This window comes from Acanthochromis polyacanthus, chromosome 18 (genome assembly GCF_021347895.1).
Source record: "Acanthochromis polyacanthus isolate Apoly-LR-REF ecotype Palm Island chromosome 18, KAUST_Apoly_ChrSc, whole genome shotgun sequence".
Taxonomy (NCBI): Eukaryota; Metazoa; Chordata; class Actinopteri; family Pomacentridae; genus Acanthochromis; species Acanthochromis polyacanthus.
Window position 1 is genome coordinate 33429132 of NC_067130.1, and position 19340 is coordinate 33448471.

General features: G+C 39.4%; 1 long non-coding RNA gene across 2 annotated transcripts; it reads right to left on the reverse strand.

Annotated features, from left to right (window-relative positions):
• Positions 1 to 5454: 5454 nt before the first annotated feature.
• On the reverse strand, positions 5455 to 7971 carry LOC127530833 (uncharacterized). 2 transcript variants are annotated; one of them, XR_007937513.1, is made up of 4 exons: positions 7902 to 7971; positions 6329 to 6372; positions 6076 to 6141; positions 5455 to 5842 (listed from the first exon to the last, which is right to left on the reverse strand). It is a non-coding gene; the product is annotated as an uncharacterized LOC127530833 (long non-coding RNA). The 2 variants fall into 2 exon arrangements; XR_007937512.1 differs by lacking the exon at positions 7902 to 7971 and having other exon boundaries at positions 6329 to 6539.
• Positions 7972 to 19340: the final 11369 nt, after the last annotated feature.

The following is a 19340-nucleotide window of genomic DNA, read 5'->3' on the forward strand; positions in this document are numbered from 1 at the left end:
CATGCAGAGTTCTGACAGGAACCACTAACAGAGATGTTCTCCTGGGTTGGCTGCTCTTTGTGTAAAATCCTGGATAGACTTTAAATCCTCACATATAAAAATGTTCATGACCAAACTCCATCGTGTGTTAAAGACCTACACAGGACCTTCTGTACCTCACTGTGTAAAGTGAATGTTGTGAACTGTCTCTGTATAAATAAAAGTGAACGGCATATGAGAACATCTGCAGACGACTGGAGGTTGATACTGTTCATCGACCACAAGCTTTGCAATCCGTGTCAGCATCGTGGGCAGATTTACATCTGTGAGACAATCTGAGTTGACTTCTTCTTTTTTTTTTAAATGTTTGCAACACAATATTGAGAAAGCAGCCTATTTCAGTTAAAAGGAAGCTGAAGACGTCCTCCTGCTGACTGATTCACCCCCAAACGTCCAACCCAGAGGAGAAGCTCAAAGTTTGCTCCTCTAGACGACCTAGAGACTGTTCCTTTGGGGTTCCCTGAAAATGTTTTTAACCTTTAAGTAACGTTCAGGGAACATCTCCTGAAGTTTCCCTGAATGTTGTAGAAACATTCCCCAAACATTCCTCTTATTGCATTTTAATTGATTACTGTTACTGTTGTTGTTTCTGTTGTGTATTTTATTGTTGCGTATCACATTTTATTGTGCTGGATTGTTTGTTGTTTTTGCTGCTGGCTGCACCAAAAATTGCCCCGCGGGGACAATAAACATTTCTTGACTTGAATTGAAAGGTTACACACTGTTTTGGAACCTTTAGGGAACATTCCCTGAAGTTTCCTGAGGTGACATTGTAATTCTTATTTCAAGTTTGTCTGATTTGTTTCTTCTAGAATAAAACCAGAGGATAGAGGTGAGAAAGGAGGACAATTACAGCAACAGGAGTCAAACTTCAGATTTAAAGGAGATAATTCGACTACTGGATCCATTTTTTTTTCCTGAGTTGACCTACATGTGAGCTTTATGTTACACAAATATAACACAACCACTGTACTGAATTACACAGACAGGTCTTTTTAACATTTTTGTCAACACATTTTGCTTATTTATAAAATATACACCACTGTTCAAAAGTCTATGGTCATCCAGATAATTCCATATTTTCCACTTTTATTCATGTGCTAACATAACTGCACAAGGGTTTTCTAACCATCAATGAGCCTTTCAGCACCATTAGCTAACACAATGTAGCATTAGAACACAGGAAATGTTCCTCTGTACCCCTATGGAGATATTCCATTAAAAATCAGCTGTTTACAGATAGAATAGTCATTTACCACATTAACTTTGTCTAGACTGGATCTGTCATTCATTTAATGTTGTCTTCACTAAAAAAAATGCATTTCTTTCAAAAATAAGGACATTTGTAAGGGACCCTAAACTTTTGAATGGTAATGTATAAATATGCATTTAAAGCTCACATGTAGCTCAGTTGAGTAAAAATGGATCCATTAGTGGAATCATCTCCTTTAAATGTCAAGTTTGACTCCTGAGAAATAATTTTAGGAGAAACATGCATATCAGACAAAATCAAAGCTAAAATAAGCTCAATTTTGTCTCTCAAGCGACAGAGGAGCAAACTTTGAACAGTTAGATTTTCCTCTGAGCTGTTTGTTGACGGAAATAAGACAGCTGACAGCTATCTTCATCTTCATCCTCCTGGGAATGAAGATCAGTGACACCACATCCTCTGTCTGCTCAGCTACACGACATCAGGACAGAAGGACTAGAATTTAAACACAGCCAGCAGCTATTCAACTGATAAAGTGACAAACGGCAGCAGAAACTGTTCAAACTTCAACCACTAAGACACTTCAGGTCTAATAAAGAACAGACACAAACATCCCAGTGAATGCGGCTAAATCTGGGCTATGGCCGTTTTTTCTCTGCAGTCTGCAAGAGCCGCAGGAGAATCGACTCAGTTAAACATGAAAAGTGCGTTAAACACAAAGACCCCGTAGATCCAGCAGAGAAAGTTGAACTGTTCCTACCAGAAGTCGCAGCAGTAGTTCAGGAGTTTCTGCAGCAGCTGGCAGGAGGCTGGAACTCGTGATAAAAACATCCGTTTTGCCAAGCCAGCAGTTACTGGAGCTCCGGCAGAGGACGGAGAGTTTCTAAAGCGACAAACAGCAGCAGATCGCCTTTAATCTCCACTTTCTACTCCGACGCTTCAAGGTTCTTCTCAGAGAAACGCTGAGATTCGACTTCACGCAGAAAAACTCCGCCTCCGTCCGTAAAGCAGAAAGACAGCTGACCAGAACCAAGAGGCTCCACAGGCAGGGAAACGTTCTGGGAAGGTTATCTGGATGTTGTAGGGGCGTTCTCTGAGGGCTGCAAAAAGTAAGCCACAGGAACCTTTAGAGAATGTTCTTTTTTAAGGGTTTCTGAAGATGTTTTAACCTTTAGGTAACGTTCTAAATATGTTTCCTGAAGGTTCCCTGAATGTTGCAGGAACATTCCCCTCAGGTTTTCTAAAGAAGGGAATATTCCCTGATTTTTTTCCTGAATGTTCTAGAAACAGTCTCTGAACGTTACAAAAACTAATCTACAAGGAACCTTTAGAGATTGTTCCTTAAGATTTTTCTAACCTTTAAGGAACGTTTTAGGAAAGTCTATTATAGGTACATTCCCCACAGGTTTCCTAAAGATGACTTTTTGAACCTTTATGGAATAGTCCCTGAAGCTCCCTCAATGTTTTTGGACCATTCTCTGTACAGGGAACCTTTAGAGATTGTTGGGAATGTCTCCTGTAGGAACATTCCCCAAAGTTTTGCCAAAGATTACTTTTTGGAACCTGTTTTGTTATGTCATACATTTTATCTTGATAAATTTATTAAATAAAAACGTCCTTTTATGGAACTGACTGTGTATAATTTAGACCCTGGAGAAGCATTTCCATACATTACATATGAGCTGAATTCAATCTCTTTATTTCCTGCAGGGTCTTGGATAGTGATCTGTGTATGTTTAGAGTACTTCTGGGTGGAGTTCTCAGTAACATGATGGGTCTGTTGGAGCTGCCTCTAGTTAAGATCAGAAGGGTTCTGCTTCCTGCGACACACATCAGCTTTTTACTTCTTCATAGCAACTCTAACCATTTGAACATATCATTATTATTACTATTATCATTTTCTTAGATGGGTACTGGACGTCCAAACAAGGAGTCTTCTCAAAATGATGAGGAGTGTGATGTAATTCCAGTTCCACACATTCGATAAAATGGTCGAGAATCTTTTTAGCGCATTCTTTCGGTTCTCCATTCCCTAAATATCCTGGTTTGTTTGTTTGGGCTCCAGGTTTGACTGAGGCTTAACAGGTTAAAGCTGATTCAGTGATTCATACTACTTCCTGTTGTGGATTGTTTTCCGTCCTACCATCCCCATACACGGAGGCCCAGTTCTGCCAGTAAACAAAGGAATAAATAAGAAACATGAATGGCTTGTCAAAATGTTTTAGCTAAAGGCTTTGAGTTTTCATCTGTTGGGCTTTTAGTCCAAAATGTAGCTCAAAATGTGCCACTTTATCTCATCATTCTGGCATTTTAGTCTCAAAGTCTGGACTTTTTACAACAGCAAAGGCCTTGTTTTCACATTATGGGTCGATGTATTATCACAATAAACTTCAGTCCTGGACATACTTAGATTACCAACAACTAACACAAAGATGATTTGGAGTAGTTTGGTAAGCGTCTGTCTTGCTACATGAGAACATCTCAACGAGATGCTAGAAAACCCAACAGGATCCAAATAAAGGTCATTTTTAAGATGGGTGTGATCTGACCCATGAATCCTGAGTGCTACACTGATCATTTAATCATGTAGAATGACAACATGTTGACAGGCGTCTCAGCTGCTGGGATACCATCTAATTCATTTCATAATTTTAATGTTCTGAATGATAAAGAGCGGATTTACACAGAATCTCCTCAGTCTTTCCTCAAGACAAGCATCTGTGACAAATGAAGGCTCAAACATGAATAAATGAGTTGAGGAACGTCCGTTGCAGAGTCCTTTTGGAGTCAGCCAGCCGCAAAAAGATGCAAACCAACCATTGAAGGGTGCAGAGTGGTGCAAAGTATATGTGCATTAATCAGAAAAACTGGTAGGGTTGTACAGTAACTTTATAAAATAAGAGCCTCAATGTGAAACGGAAACATTTCAACTCAACATTTTCAGTAAAAACAAACCTGCCTGCCAGCTGTCATTAATGTCCAATCTGTGCATTTTGTTTTCTGTTAAATCTGAATAATAAAACCAAGAATGCGTCATTGCAGCTGCACTTTAAATCTTGGTATCGTGTCACGGAGCTTCATAGCTGCACAAAAATGATTAAACACATGGAGTCATGCTGTTTCTGACTGACAGCTTCCATAATTACCAGAAACGCTCTGCTGCTGCCACACAGATCTGTCTCTGAACTGAGATTTCCTTTTCCAAGTAAAACACCCTCCAAACAATATTCACCAGCTGTTTGTAGAAATTAATGAGTCTTTTCAAGACAAAATGAAAGCTGTAGCAGCGTTTAAAGGCTTGCATCTTCAGCTGGATAATGAATAATGTCGTTTAGTCTTTTCATGAGCTTCGCCGAAACAAAGTTGAACTCCACGTTCATCCAACAGTCTGAGGATTTTTTAACCTTCAAGTAACATTTTGGGAATGTCTCCTAAACGTTCCCTGAATGTTGTATGAGAATTCCCCAAAAGTTCTGCTAAAGATGACTTTTTTGGAATCTTTAGGGAAACTTTTGGAAATGCTTGTTGAAGTTTCCTGAATGTTATAGGAACGTTACAGAACGTAATCAACAGACATCCATGGAAATGGTTCCTTTAGGGTTCCATAAAGATTATTTTAACCTTTAAGTAACACTCTGAGAACGTCTCTTGAAGGTTCCCTGAACTTTGTAGGAACATTCCCTGAAGTTTCCTGAATGTTCTTAGAAATTTCTCTGAGGACAGAAAGTCCTCATCCTGTTAAGGTTTCCTGAAGATTTTTTTTAACCTTTAAGTAACGTTCTGGGAAGGTTCCCTAGGTGTTTAGGGACATTAAACAAAGGTTTGTTGAAGATTATTTTTTTGGAGCCTTCATAGAAACTTTAGGGAACATTCTCTAACATGACAGTAATCTACAGAGAATGTTCCTTTTAGGGTCTACTGAGGATTATTTAACTTAACATTGTAAGAATATCTCCTGAAGGTTCTTCTAATGTTGTATGAACATTCCTCAAAGGTTTTCTAAAGATTACGTTTTTGGGAATGTTTAGATATCATTCCCAGAAGTTTACTGAATGTTCTTGTAACATTCTGAGGCTACATAAAGTAGAGGAACCTTTAGAGATCGTTCCTTTAGGGTTCCCTGATGATGTTTTGACCTTTAAGTAACGTAAAACCTGGATTATGCCGACATAAAACCCGACTGAAAATCAAAACAAAAACTTAGATTAAGGTGTAGGAAGAAAACATTTTATTCAGACGTTTAGACAACTCAGGGTCAGTGTTTACATCCCAGTTAAACTTCTGTTCATGTCCTGTTGAATGTTACATTTTGGATTCATTTTCTCAACAAATTCCAAACATTCTCACATCTGATCAACTTCAAAATAAATTGGTCCATTACTGTAAACTGAATGTCTGAACGTGTTTGAGGTTCTTGAAGTTGTACAGGCCTAACAAGTACCTAAAGAAATAAAGTAGATTAAAGGTACTGGAGATGTGTAGACGCAGCCTGAGCTTTGAGAAGTTAAACAGACGGACGTATTGATGATTGATCAGCTCCCAGCAGGTGGACAGTCGGCAGCATATCCACTCATCCACAGCAGCAGGATTACACTGTAAACATGCAGGAAACCAGTGTTAGACTGTTTATCCACCGTGGTTAAATGAACGACTGTTTCAGGTCTTCAGTCAGGTTCTGGTAAACGGGTTTTACTTGAACCTGTGCCAAAGTCCTGAATTTCTCTCCCAATACTAAGATTCCCCAACAGAGAGGAGACTCTGCCAAGGCAGTACAAGATTGGGTTCACGTTCTATGTGTAACCATGGCGACGGCAGGTCAAACATACCTGCACTCAGCCGGAGCTTCCTGAAGGTGAGGACTGCCCCCTGCAGGCCAGAGGCTCCACATGCAGCTGGAGATAAACGAAGAGCAGTCAGTGAAAGTAACGCCTCACTCCTGTCTGTCTGCAGTCAGCTGATACGCTCAGAGAATAAAGCTCACCACAGCGTTAGGTCTGCATGATGTGTTATGTTATTCAGTCATCACAGCATCCAGAGGAGCGGATTTATAAATAAACAGATTTATTTCACCAGACTCACCTTCAGTCAGTCTGCAGCATGACCGTCAGCTCAGCAGAAAGCTCCTGAAACAACCACAGAAAACGGTTCAGACTAATCCTTTCACAGCCACAGGACTTTATGCTCACTGTCCAGGACTGACTCAACAGTTAGTTCACTAAAGACACAATCAACAGCCATGTGTATTTACTAAACTAAATGTCACCAAAGCACCGTTTTCCTTCTTAAAACAGTTCTATTCTTTTAGTTAGAGTTGTGGCAAATAAACGAGATCTAATTTTGGATTATTCAGCTTTTTTTATTCTAAATTTTGTATCCATTAACAGATGAAACCATTCAGAAAATGAGGCAGATTCACTGCTTAGTAGAAACCCCGCGTCAGGTCATGAATCTGATCTTTGCAGCACTTTGAGATTCTCTGGAACAACAAGAGCCATTTATAAACGAAGGTCCTCTTCTGTATTCACTGCTCAACTTCTAAGGTGTAAAAAAAGCGTTCTGGTAGTTGGAGGTCTCCAGTTAGTATCTAGGCTGTCTGTGGAGTTGGCATTCAGAGCTGGAATAGTCTGGCTCCATGCTAAGGGTCCAACATTGAGGCCCGTGGTCCAAAAGTGGTCCTCCAGAGGTCCAATCCGGCCCTCAAAGTGGAAAAATTACAGAGAAGACATTAACTGCAGATTGTAAATTAGTTAAATTAATTTAAAATCATTTCTAGACCATGACAAGTTATTTTGATCTTAAGTAAATACTAGATTGTTCTTTGTACTTGTCTTTTGTCTCATTTATTATATTGTTTTATTTTCCTCATTTTGTTACGTCCATGTTTTTGTCATTTGTTTCTGGTTTGTCATTTGTGTTCTTTTTGTCTCTCTTGCATTTTATCTTTATCATTTTGCTTTATTCGTTGTTTTGTGCATCGTTTGTGTCACTTTGTGTTTTTTATTGTCTTGCTGCATCATTTGTCTACTTTGTTTCTCGCTTCTGTCATTTTTTTATCGGTTTGTGTCACCATATAATTTTGTCTCTTGTTTATTCCTTTTTGTTGTCGCTCTGTAACTTAAATTTTTTGTTTTGTGCCGTTTGTCTCATTTTTTCTAATATTTTGTCTTGTTTATTGTGAGTTTTTTGTCTGACTTTGTCGTTTTGATCATAACATACTAGATCGTTCAGTTCTAGATTCCTGCGATTACAATTATTTACAGGTTATTACGCTGTGGTTTTACTGGTCACTGGAGATCAAACTGGGTTGAATGTGGAACCTGAACTAAGATGAGTTGGACTCTCCTGCTCTAACGTATCACACCATCCACGTCTTCTCGGTTCTAACACATCACGCCTCCTCACGCGCCCCACTGTGGATCAGTGTGCAGCCCGGCACTAGGCCCGTCCTGCGTTGGATCAGGACGGGCCACTCTCTTGTTGGCCGCCCTCTGCAGCAGCTCAGCAGGAACAGATTCCTAAAACAGAACCTGCACAGCGGAGACAAAGCAAGAGGCTTCCTCTACCAGCTCGGTACACACTGATCCAGACTGTGCTGGTCAGCTGACTGAGAGCTGGGCTTGGATCCGTCCAATCACAGCGCAGCAGATTTTACCTTCAGCCCCACGGGCAGGGCGAGAGCCGGCAGCTTCATCCCATCCTACACTCAGCCATCAGGTTTGTTCAACGGGAGGCCGGCATTTCTGTAGGAGCAACAAAACATCATTAATCTGAATGAACTGATCACAACAGTCATCTTATTATGTTCCTGTAGCATTTCTGAAACATAAAACAATTACAGGTTCTGAACTGCATGTCATCACAACACAGTGAGCCGTGTTAAGTGTTTTTTCCCCACATTTCAGCTCCAGTTTTAAGATTAAAGATGCTTTTATTGTCAATGCACATAAAAATTACAATGAAATTCAGTTGGAAATCCCACAGCAGCAGCAGGGTCAAGAAGGAATAGAAGAATATACACTAGAAGTCACTTAAAAATGTCTAATTTTTGAAAGAAAAGCAGTTTTTTCCCCAATGATGATACCATTAAATGAATGATAAATTCAGTGTAGACATTGTTCCATCACAGCTGGCAGGATGTTTTTTTATTTTATTGTTAATACAAGTTGGATTATCATGAACGCACACATCACTTTCACTGTTTAGGAACTACATCAAGCTGGCAGTTATTTGGACCATTTGAAGAAGCTGAGAACTGCTTTAGGTTTATTCTATCATTTGTCAGTGCACTAATAAAACACTTATGTACTCTCACATTTTCTCTCATTTTTATGACAATATCACATCGTGGTTCTCTCCATCGTGGCAAAGTTCTCGTGAGGAACGTTAGACATCCCACATGTGAGAGGCTTTCCGTTTTCTTCCACATATAAACCATAAACTCTGTGTGCTAAAAAGCCTCTTATATGTGGATTAAACAGCCTCAACATGCAATATCTGTACCTGCAGTGACAGCAAAGGCTTGTCCTTGTGGAACTTTAATGTTTTTTGAGACCAAGGAAACGTTTGCAGCTATAATCAGGCCTGATGTTTAGGATTACACTAGAGATACAATGACTTATCAATCAGTTCAACTACTACTTCATTTGTCCAAGTTTTGCATCATTTATAATAAAAACATCCCAGTTCTCCGATTCTAGCTTTTAAAAAAATATTCTCTAATTTCTTTCAATTCTTTATGACAGTAAACTGAGTTGTGGAGAAAACAAATGAGGACTTTATCTGCAGCTCTGATCGGCACAGTTCAATCATTTTCTAATGAAATGATGCACAAAATCATCAACAGATGAATCAACAATGAACACAATGAACGAAATCAAGTCATTTTTGATGCATTATGAGCATTTCAGTCACAGTGTAGTCACTATATTTGCACTAAAATCAGTTGAACTGGTCCTTTAAAGCAATTTCAACTGCTAAAATATTACTGCATTGGCTCATGTAAAACAGAGGATGTAAATATATACAAAGACGTGAAGATTTTTGCGGACGAAGATCAGTTTTTAGCACCCGCACCAGAGCTAATGCTAGCTAAACATGCTAACAGCACGTGCTTTGCCAGCTACACGAAGCTTTGACCGGTCTCCTCCACGAACATAAGAGTCCACTACACGCTTATATTGTTCTAAAACTACTTCTCTTAACCCTGGAAATCCTAAATCCGTGCTTTCGGTTATTTCGTCGCATAAGTATTAATGCCTTATCATTGTTCTGGCAGTTGCGTTAGCTACACGGCTAAGGCTTCCGTTTCCCTCCTCCGGGATGCAAGTATTTAACATAATATTACTTTCTATTACCGTCGTTACAACCAAAAAAGTGCTGGAATACTCACGATTGTTATCAGAAACTTCAACAGACACCTCCTCTCCATGTTTCTGCTGCAGGACTAAGAGGCAGAGCGGAAGTTACGCACAGATTTATAAGTTTTCTACTTCCGCTGTCTTGGATTTTTTTTAACCGTATTTGGGAAAGTGGGCGTGGCGTGGTCTGGTAGTACTAAGAGGCGGGACCAACATTTTAGCTAGATAGATAGATAGATAGATAGATAGATAGATAGATAGATAGATAGATAGATAATAGATAGATAGATAGACAGAATAGATAGATAGAATAGATACTTTATTAATCCCGAGGTAATTGCAGTTTTCAGCAGCTTACATACAACATAAGTAAAAAAGACAGGTTGAAACAGTGAACATTAAAGGTTATTAAATACTCTGAAAATCTTGCTGTACAATATTATACTATAAACACTCTTTCTCATTTTAAAATCTATAGAATACTAAATGTAATTAAAATTCAATATAAAGTATTTACCGTTTCAAGGCAACGGTGATTTAAAGTGACTTTTATTTGGTTAGTTTATTTAGTTTTCTTGAAATCCAGTTACTGCGATATATGTTTGATAACTACTATTTTATTTTACTAAACACAGTAAAATTTAATATTTACTCTTGTTTTTTTAAACAGAAGACTCCTGCTTTTTTTAAAATTGTAATTGAACTTTATTCTACTTTTTGTAATGACTCTGTGCTTATTGTTCCTGTTATACTGCTGATCCAAAGAGGTGCTAGACTGCCTTTTATTGTTGTTTAACAAGGACAATAAAGGTCTATTCTGTTCTGTTTTATTTGTACATAGTCAATAGCTGTCTACATGTTCCACTGCCAGCTATCAGCTGTACTGTGTGCTGTGTGTATAAATGTATGCAACTTAATTCTTTATAAATTCTTTTTATTTTTGAGGAATTTAAAAACAAAATACTTCATATTGCGCTTGCTGAGTTAGCATACAATTTGCACAATGACAATAAAGCATCTATCGATTGAAAGTCTGACAATAACACATGCACATATTTAAAAAGGTCCAGAGATAAGCTGTTGTGTTGTGATAAATGAATCAGGAGCTCTGGTACTTCGTCATTTTCCATAATGCTAGTTATTGATATTTTTTCCATTCTGAAGTAAGGTAAGGCAGCCTTTCAAATGAACCCATGAGATCTGCCTGATGAATCACAACCTTATGTGCCTCTAAAAATTCTGTGCATAAACGCTGATGATGGATAACAGCAGAAATGATGAAACATAAAGTGAGCAATGAGTCCTTTTAGAGTAAAATGTGGTTGAACAGTCAGAACCCTTAAAACGTTGAGTTTCTCTAACGTTCTGTCCTGTCATTGTTCCAGGTGGGTGGAATGAAAACTCAGTGAAGGATAACTTCAACGTGTGTGACTCAGATAAGTGATAGCAGACATTAGAAAGCAGAAAACTATCCGAGTGAAGACACAAGAAAACGACACAGCAGAGGAGCTCTGGCATCAACCGAGCATCTTACAGCCACCACGTTGCTTCAAACACAACTATGGAGCTACACTACTGTTCAAACGTTTGGGGTCACCCAGACAATAGATTCTTGATAATGTTCAGGCTAGTAGTGTGTAGATTTTTGGTAAAGTTTAGGCTAATAGACTGTAGATTCTTAGTGAAAGTTCACTAAGAATCTACAGTCTACATTCCTACACTATCGTTCAAAAGTTTGGGGTCATACCAATGTCAGGTTTTCCATCAAAACTCCCACTTTATCCATGTGCTAACATAACTGCACAAGGGTTTTCTAAACCATCATGAGCCTTTCAACACCATTAGCTAACACAATGTAGCATTAGAACACAGGAGTGATGGTTGCTGGAATGTTTCCTCTGTACCCCTATGGAGATATTCCATTAAACATCAGCTGTTTACAGCTACAATAGTCATTACCAACATTAACAATGTCTACACTGGATTTATCATTCATTTGATGTTGTCCTCATTGAAAAAAATACTTTTCTTTCAAAAATAAGGACATTTCTTAGTGACCCCAAACTTTTGAACGGTGTGAGAAATGTGCAAAAACAGAAGATTTCTGAACTGTAAGTTGTCTCGATGGCCCAAGGTGGCAGACAAGCCTTAGGAATTAAAAGATGAAAACTGGAAAGGTCTTTCTTATGGTCATTAAAGTAAATTCACCTTCATACAAGACATGTACGAGTCTGAAGTCGTCTCACTTAAAACTAGAGTCTTGGTTTTTCCAAAACTATCACAGGTCAGACCTGGTTTAGGAAATACAAAATGAAACGTGAAGAGAGAGGTCAGGGTGATGTAAGAGTGATGAAGTGGGTGAGACAAACAGCAACCAACAAAAGAGGAAACCAGACATGCAAAGGTCCAGAGAAAGGAACAGAAAAGGGAAAAGCTGAAGCATCACAGTGAGAGACATCGGATGGACAAAAAGGTCGACTCTCTGCTGGCCGAATGTCCTTGGAGGACGGGGGAGGGCAGATCAGCAGCAGCTGGGACACACACACACACACACACACACACACACACACACACCACACAACACACACACACACACACACACACACACACAACACACACTGCACATTAGAGATGCTTCACACTCAGTTGTGTTGATGAATGACCTGCTGTGTGTTTAAGTGCGTTTGTTTGATATCTGTTTCTAGTTTAGTTTCATTTTTTTTTGTAATTTTTTGTTTGAGAAAAAAAGTAATTTGCTTGTGTTTACATGTACGACCCAGGGGCGGATCCAGATTAATTCTAGTGGGGGGGACACACGGGGGGTACAACAGATATTTTGGGGGGCCACCGAAAAGTTGTGAGAAAAAATGAAAGCTTCTAACCAACCTCTGGCAAACCTCTTTTACAAAGTATTTTTCATGTTTTTTATTTTTGTCTCTTTAACCCAATGGGAAAGCTGTATTTGAACCTTTTCATTTTGGACTGTTGACATTCAAATTCTGGTGGACTTGTTTCCTGTTTATGTGAATTAAAGCATCATCTGCCAGTTATGTAAAACTGTTAGCTCAACCACAGAATGCTGAGGGCAATTAAGTGACAAATATTGTACAAGAACAGCTCTATATACAACCCTGTTAATTTGCATTTCTTAGAATGTTTTACTGACAATTATCTCACCTAAAATAAGAAATAATATTCTGGACCTTTCCAGCCAACTATGTTCTCAGGTAAACCCATAAACATCACGGGTTTCTGTATGCTAATCAGTTTAAGTCAAAATGAGTTCTACCCAATACAACAGTGAACAACAACAATCTGTACCCTGATCTGTGGCAAAATCGGAAATGTTCTGTGCAGGAATGTCAGTTTTAAAATACAGTAAAATACAGTAAGTAGCACTCTGTACATTTAACAGTTAAAACTGAGAACAATAACAAACAGGAACAATATTCCATATTCTTTAGTCATTTAATAGTTCACAGCTCAGCAACATCACAGTGTTCTGCATAGAAATCACAAAAAGCTGCTCTCAGTGAATCTTCCACAGTGAGCAGATGTTCTTGTGTTGCAGGTCCATGAGAACATGAGAGCTTTAGTTATTCTTCATCTACTTCCTGAAAAGTTTGGTCAATATAAAAGACAAAAACTCATATTTTCAGCTGAACTAAAGACAGACTTTGTGATTTTTCTGCTCACATGTTGTGTTGTTGTAAACTTACTCTTTCTACCTCCTGAAAACCAGCGTTTGTCCTGTTTTTCTGTTACAACCCTACACAGCCCGTCATAATGTTTTTAGAGCAACACACCATACTATGATGTTTTTACAGTGAAGGTTCTACTATGGAACCAGTTTGACATGTTCAGGCGTTCTTTGTGTGAAAACTCAGATTTCAGGGATCAGAAGGTGGTTTTCAACTTTCTTTGTTAACTTTCTGCTTCAACTTTAAATTTCCTTCACTAAGCCAGCCCTCTGGACTTCCAGTAAGCTGTGTTCCTATTGGCTGTCCAGGTGGCTGCTTGGTGTCATCAGGAACACCTGAGCAGCTCAGTGTCTTCCTGCTTTATGTCTGCAGTCAAACATTTCCTCTGCTTCTCTTCACTGAACCGGGTTTGGCTCCGTTGCTTTAGTTTGTTCTTTAGGCGTTGGCTTGCAGCTTCCAGCAGTAAAATCTAGTGATGATGAAATCGAAGCTTCTGAAGCAATGAACCACTTTGACACATCTGCTTCAAGAATGACACATTGCTTCGAAGCATTTGACACAACCAGAAGAGTGACATCTGCTGGTCATGTGTCAGAACTGCATCTAAGTGGAAAAGCCTCAGGACTGCTTGTCTCACACTGTTTGCACTTGCAATAAATGTTTTAAAACGTTATATATGTATGTTTGTGTGCATATATGTGTAGTGTGTTTCTATGAATGAATGTGTGTTGTGTATGAGTGAATCTATGCGTATGTATCTGTGTGTTATTTAATGTATGAAATGCAACTAGATATATCTAAACTAAATTCTAACTAAATGTATCCTCTCCCTAACTTCTCTCAAAATGACAAATGGTAAATGCACTAGCGTGATCTCCTCCTCTCAAAAACCCAAAATTTGAGGAGTGAATCAGACCCCTATGCCTTTTAAGACCTGGACAGATTTAAATGTCCAACCCCTTGAAAGTTCGCGTGAAGCACAGCGACACGCGATGTGACGTAACGAGGCCTCACTCTCGATAGTCACATGATTGTGGGCGTGCTGAAGCAGAGATCGAAACACCGTCTCGGAACACTTTCGCTTGAAAAGCTCGGCACTGTGTCGAGCAAACTGGTTGGAGTGTAACATCACGAGTAAAATCCTCTCTAATGTGTTTCTTGGTGAGTTTTAGGGCTTTGTACTGGATAGTTGTCTTGGTAAATGTGGTTCTTTAGCCACACTTAGCACATGATGCTAATGTGTGCAGTGATTAGTGGGTTTGGTGCAGCTGAGTTGTGTCTTTATCTTGGCTGCAGTGAGTCTTTAGAGGTTTTTGGTTGTTTGTGAACCAACGTTGGTTGTCCAGAAGGTAAGAGTTCCTGTCCTGATTCTCTGTTTAAAGAGCTTCTCTGGTAGGCTGCAGGAGACTTTAGCGTTTGGGTTGTGCTAGTTTGGTTTTTGTACGGTTTCATTTGGACGACTATCTTGAGGCCCCTCCATGTGGTTTAGTGAGGTTTTCTGGAACAGTTCTACAAAGCAACCTGCAGCAGAAGAGACTTTGAGAGTTTTTAGGAAGTTCTGGAGACCAGACTTTAGAGCAGCACAAACATTTGTCAGCAGTTTGAGCAGGAGAAGGTGAGCTTCAGAGTAGAAATGAGAAGGAAGGGTTAGACATTTTGATCATAAAAAGTCAGGAGCCTGTCCAAAACCAAACTCTGCCAATAATAATGTTACTGAAACCAACCGTTGTGCTTTTCCTGCTTTGACGTCTTAAAGGTTCAGGTTTCATGCACACTTGATAATTCACACACCATAACTAAAGGCAAATCATAGCATGGAAATTGTGTGATGTGGTAAATCTGTAATTTTAGTCCTAGAAATGAATTTAAATCTAAGAGAAAGGGATTCACTAGTGACTGAATTGTCCCATCTTCATCCTTTACTCAAGTAAAAGCATTAAAACAGCAAAACAAAAAGGCTCCATTCAAAGAAAAAGTCATGCATGGTAAAGCATTAGCAGCAAAATGCTAATTAAAGCCATCAGATAACGTACTGGAGTAGAAAGTACTGTATTTTTCTATGATTTGTAGTGAAAATATAATAATGAGTAATGCACTTACTTATTTTCCACCTCTGCGAATCACATTTTTATATAATTCAGTGTAATTTACCCCTCCCACAGATATCATTATATCTAATGAACATTCTTTAAAAAAACATCCATGAACCTGCGTAGAAATCAGAGAAAAAGGCTTTCTTCAACATCACAGTAATCTAGTTGTTGCTGTCTGTACTTCCTGCTCACTGCAAACACAGACTGATAATAACTCATTCAGCTGCCTTTAATGGAGCCAATTTGACAAATTGTGAAGAAACCAACAAAAAAAAAGTCTCAGAGGAGAATAGCAGTACCTGCCTGCTGCTGACATTACAACACCACTTTTGAGAAGCCTTCTTGCTTTCTAGATGACTTTTTCCACCATAATGACTCCTGGTAAAGTTTCACACTGAACAGATAAAAGAAGCAGAAAGACATCCCTTCATCGTCTTTAAAGTGTAGGAAGTTTGCTTCATTCATTACCAGGTACAGAACCAGTCAAAAGTTTGGACAAACCTTCTCATTCAGTGGCTTTTATTTATTTTAATTATTTAAAATCATGCCTTCATGGTGGAATTGCTGCAAAGAAGCGACTGAGGATGAACATCAAGAAGAAGAGAAACACCAGGAATGGACAGTAGACCAGTGGAGATCTGGGCTTTGATCTGATGAGTCCAAATCTGAGATCTTTGGTTCCACCTGCTGTGTCTTTGTGAGACCAGAAAAGGTGAACGGATGGTTTGTACATGTGTGGTTCCGACTGTGACGCATTGCTTTAAGAACTGAAGGTCAGTCAGTCCAGAAAATTCTACAATCTTTGAATGTATCTCCAAGTGCAGTGGCAAAAGCCATCAAACCATCAAACGCTACGACCAAACTGGCTCACATGAGGGCTGCCCTAGGAAAGGAAGACCAAGAGTCTCCTCTGCTGCTGAGGAGAAGTTCATCTGAATCACCAGCCTAACAAAAAACAAGCATGGAGGAGGAGGTGTGATGGTCTCTGCACGCATGGTTCCACCATGAAGCATGAAGGAGGAGGTATGATGGTCTCTGTTAGGGATTTATTCCAAACTGAAGGAACCCTGAACCAGCATGGCTACCACAGCATCCTGCAGCAACATGACATCCCATCAGGTTTAGTTGGATCATCATTTATTGTCAAGTAAGATGCAGATGTTGAGGTCTCAGAGAGGACTCAGGCTCATTACGGCCCTAAGGTAACAAAGGTTTTGAAGCAGACAAATAAAGATCTTAAGAAGAAACATTATAAGTTAACCATATGATTGTGCTTGCTAAAATACATATATATTTTTTGAAGTGTTGATTTGATTGAAGTAATGACTCAGATGATTTATTATGTTCAGATTGAGAAGGATGATTTAAGAAGTGATTCTGTGTGAAGTAATCCTTGTTTAGGCTCTGTGTGTGCGTACAGGCCTCATAGGCTTGTGTGTCCAGGCCTTAAGAAAGCAGAAGTGAGAATGGCAGAAGTCCCCTTAGAAATGAGGAACTTGGAGTTTCCACAGGATGACAGGATGGGCTGAGGCCTATTTGCAGAACATTGTCATAGCAACTGAGTATGTGTTAAATGTATTTGCTGTAAAACACATGATTCTATGCAACTGTTGTGTGTGTAACAGGAAAAAGGTTGAGTCTTAAGACCTATGAGTCAAGGATATGGGCGTACCAAGAGGTAGAACTGTGTGTAAAACGGTGTATGTGTTTGTAAGAGCGAGAGAAAGTATAAAAAGGGAAGCGCAGAGACATTTGTTGGGAGTTGTTCGCCGGAGCTGCTGAGAAGAACAGCAAAGGGAACTTGGCCAGAGTTCTGAAGAATCTTCACCTTCCTCTCTTGCCCGAGAGACGGGAAGACGACGCGGGACTTAGGCTCCAGAGATCGCTGAGGACATCGTTGGAAGCAAAGTCTTTTTCTGACTTTGTACAACAAGCGAAGACCACACTCTGCCAAACGGAGAGTCCTAAGAGGTTCTGAAGTTATCCAGAAGAAACCAATAGAGGGAAGATCCGACTACACCCGAAGAGGCATAGGAGGCAACAGCACCGGGCTGTTCCCCTCCCCGGGGCTGGGAGACCAGTGACCCACTACAGCCTGACCAGACGAGGGTTTTCCACCACCACCATACCACAGAGAAGACAGCTGGGGCGTAAGCACTAACGTTCCAGCCAATTCCAGAAGATAACTGCCAGACCAACGATTGGCTTACAGGACTCCTCCGCTCCCCCCTGCCAAGGGATAAGATCCTTTGTCCACAAAGAAGACATCGTACCGAGTCCTCCGGACAACTGAGTGCTTTTCCCAGACGCAAGACAAGACCGAGTGATACGGTAGTGGCCATACTGTTTGCTCTCTCTCCTAAATTTAATAATTAGAGAAGATTGTCAGGTACGCTCAATTTATTTACTTTAGTCTCATTTTTAATCAGAAATAATTAATTGTTTTAATCATGAATTGATGCTGTGCTCTTGCTAAAGTTTGCTTAATAAAAAGCTGTATTGCATTTAAAGAGAAGCCTAATGAAATTATTATAAATCACTGAAAATCTGCATAGTGGTAAAAAGTTAAGTTGATTGTGTGCATTCAAACCAATGGTTCTCAAAGGTTACTTAGTCCAAAGTGAGAGTGTTTAAACATTACCCCTGAGGTTAGTTCTTTCCAAACCTCTAAAACGAACCCAGGAATAGCACCAAGTGCAGGCAAGTCCTTAGAGAGAAGCTGACCAATAACGAATGTGAATGATAGATCAATTCTACTACTAAGAAAGGCTGCTTGGTGGGATAGCATTTATCAGATAAGAGGGGTGAGACATTCGGATGCAAGGCAGTTAGAACCTGGGCGAGTATCTCTCGATTCCAGCTTAATTTATTCTGCTGAAACCTGTTAGGTGAAATACTAATAGGCAGATAGAATCTAACCCTTTAAACGGAGAGCTGGACCAACTTTAACCTGAGGCAAGGGTTAAAAAAGGCTAGACTGGCGAACATACCAAATATCCTGCTGCAAGGCCACGAGGTGCTTTAAAAACACTTTGTGTAATGTGTTGTCTGCAGCGCTGTGAATCAGCTGCAGATGATTTATCAGCTTTCTGTGTGGACCAGACAGCAGCTGTCAGGACCGTTCAGAATGAAAGTCCCTCTGTGACACCCAGAGACAGAAACGGTCGCACTTCAGAGATATTTTTAAGGTGACAGAGTGCAGATTTATCAACAAACCTTCATAATAAAACCCTTTAGTCTGGTTTTATCCTGTTTAGCACTTTGTACCACTGTTCAGAAAGCTGCAACATAAATAAAGTTTATATCATTATGATTATAAGTATTACTACAAGCTTTTAAGTACTGATCTCTGAGTTCTGGGGGCTTTCTTTCTGAGCCATGTAACTTTAGCTGGAATTTGAGCTTTTTCCTTACATCCCGACATTAAAATCTAGTTTAATTCATCAGGAAGCTCATCTCTGTAAAGCTATGTGGCATCGGTGTAGCTGTGGAATCAGATGTTGGAGTACAGATTAAAAAGTAGTGTGGGCCTAAAACTGACCCCTGGGGAACTCCACAGGTTATTTAAACCCAATCTCTTTTACAGGTGGACGCTTTGTTACTTAATAGTTTCAGTAAAGTGCAGCATTGTAAATCAGTGTTTAACACATTCTATCTAGTTTTTATTTCACTTAATTCTTGAGTGATTCTGTTTTGAATTTTTTGTATAGAATATCATACAAAGATCAAAATTTTCTTTACTGTTTCCATGACTGTCTTACAGCACTTATTAATTAGCTGACTTTTTGGTAAACTAGTACTGTTATTCGAGTTTATCTTGCTCTAAGATGAGCTAACTGGCTAACTAGCTGACTTAATACTAAACTAATAAAGTGAAAAACTATATGTTATCTTGCTGTAGCACTAGCTAACTAAACTAACCCTCTGGACACACTTTCAT